Source organism: Durio zibethinus, unplaced genomic scaffold, assembly GCF_047325235.1.
Source record: "Durio zibethinus cultivar Kanyao isolate XHJ-2024 unplaced genomic scaffold, ASM4732523v1 HiC_scaffold_3, whole genome shotgun sequence".
Lineage (NCBI taxonomy): Eukaryota > Viridiplantae > Streptophyta > Magnoliopsida > Malvales > Malvaceae > Durio > Durio zibethinus.
Window position 1 is genome coordinate 9,939,351 of NW_028323044.1, and position 2,500 is coordinate 9,941,850.

The window sequence follows — 2,500 nt, forward strand, 5'->3', positions numbered from 1 at the left end:
GTGCGGTCGGTTGCCTCGAGCACCATCGGCACACGTTGGGCCCTGGTGCGGCAGGTTGCCTCGACCACCATCGGCAGCCTCGACCACCATCGGCACACGCTGGGCCCTGGTGCTTGCGCTTGCCTCGACCACCATCGGCACACGCTCCGCCCTGGTGCGGTCGGTTGCCTCGAGCACCATCGGCACACGCTGGGCCCTGGTGCGGCAGGTTGCCTCGACCACCATCGGCACACGCTGGGCCCTGGTGCGGGCGGTTGCCTCGACCACCATCGGCACACGCTCGGCCCTGGTGCGGTCGGTTGCCTCGAGCACCATCGGCACACGCTGGGCCCTGGTGCGGGCGCTTGCCTCGAGCACCATCGGCACACGCTCGGCCCTGGTGCGGGCGCTTGCCTCGAGCACCATCGGCACACGCTGGGCCCTGGTGCGGCAGGTTGCCTCGAGCACCATCGGCACACGCTGGGCCCTGGTGCGGGCGGTTGCCTCGACCACCATCGGCACACGCTGGGCCCTGGTGCGGGCGCTTGCCTCGACCACCATCGGCACACGCTGGGCCCTGGTGCGGGCGCTTGCCTCGAGCACCATCGGCACACGCTGGGCCCTGGTGCGGCAGGTTGCCTCGAGCACCATCGGCACACGCTGGGCCCTGGTGCGGCAGGTTGCCTCGAGCACCATCGGCACACGCTGGGCCCTGGTGCGGTCGGTTGCCTCGATCACCATCGGCACACGCTGGGCGCTGGTGCGGGCGCTTGCCTCGACCACCATCGGCACACGCTGGGCCCTGGTGCGGCAGGTTGCCTCGATCACCATCGGCACACGCTGGGCCCTGGTGCGACAGGTTGCCTCGAGCACCATCGGCACACTATCGGCCCTGGTGCGGGCGGTTGCCTCGACCACCATCGGCACACGCTGGGCCCTGGTGCGGGCGGTTGCCTCGAGCACCATCGGCACACGCTGGGCCCTGGTGGGTTTAGGCACATCTTCAAATTTCTGCCGTGCCAATGCCATTTTTATGGCTTGTAAATTCATACAATGGTCCCCTAAGCCTTCACGTGAAGTTTCGTTGGAAGATGACTCGTTTTCTATTTTTCACGATTTTCGAAACTTTTTGCGGTTCGGGATTTTTTAAAATTTTTTTATAAGGATTTTTGGCCCCAAATTTTGTAGGCATGATCCTTCTATTTTTGTTGGCATGCACAAAAAAATTCAGCTAAAAACTCGAAGTAGAGAAGATTTTGTGACCGTTTGAAAAAAGTGTCCCCATTTCAGACACTTTAACGGCTACTGGTAGCAAACCTGTAAAATCTCAAATGCTCTTTAAGGGGGTGTGAATTCTCAGAGGTTTGATGAGGGATAGGGGGCCAACACAAGGCCAAGTACCAGCACCCATCGCACATCATGTGCGCACACCCCCCCGGCCCCCCTCCCAATCGCCGGAACCCCAATGCCGCCGGTCAGGTTCTCCGGCGGTACTCCGGCGATGCTCCGGCGATGCTCCGGCGATGCTGTCCCGAGTGAAAAAAATGCGGCACCAGCACATGCTGGAGCCAAGCATGGGCACCGTGGCTCAAAATCGAACTTCGGCCAAGGCCTCGACCATCAATGGCACATGATGACGCATGGTGATGGCACATGCATCGACCATCATCGGCATAGGCTGCCCTTCGGTACGGGCACTTGCCTCGACCGCCATCGGCACAAGCTGGGCCCTGGTGTGGGTTGTTGCCTCGATCACAATCGGCACATGCTGAGCCTTGGTGCGGGCGGTTGCCTCGAGCACCATCGGCAGACCCTGGGCCCTGGTGCGGCCGGTTGCCCCGATAACCATCGGCACACGCTGGGCCCTGGGGCGGGCGCTTGCCCCCAGAACCATCGGCACACGCTGGGCCCTGGTGCGGGCGCTTGCCCCGAACACCATCGGCACAAGCCGGCCCTTGGTGCGGGCTCCTGGCTCGACCACCATCGGCACACGCTGGGCCCTGGTGCGGGCGGTTGCCTCGAACACCATCGGCACACGCCGGCCCTTGGTGCGGCCGGTTGCCTCGACCACCATCGGCACACGCTCGGCCTTGGTGAGGGCGCTTGCCTCGAGCACCATCGGCACACGCTGGGCCCTGGTGCGGGCGCTTGCCTCGACCACCATCGGCACACGCTCGGCCTTGGTGCGGGCGCTTGCCTCGACCACCATCGGCACACGCTGGGCCCTGGTGCGGGCGGTTGCCTCGACCACCATCGGCACACGCTCGGCCTTGGTGCGGGCGGTTGCCTCGACCACCATCGGCACACGCTGGGCCCTGGTGCGGGCGCTTGCCTCGACCACCATCGGCACACGCTCGGCCTTGGTGCGGGCGGTTGCCTCGACCACCATCGGCACACGCTGGGCCCTGGTGCGGGCGGTTGCCTCGACCACCATCGGCACACGCTGGGCCCTGGTGCGGGCGGTTGCCTCGACCACCATCGGCACACGCTGGGCCCTGGTGCTGGCGGTTGCCTCGACCAC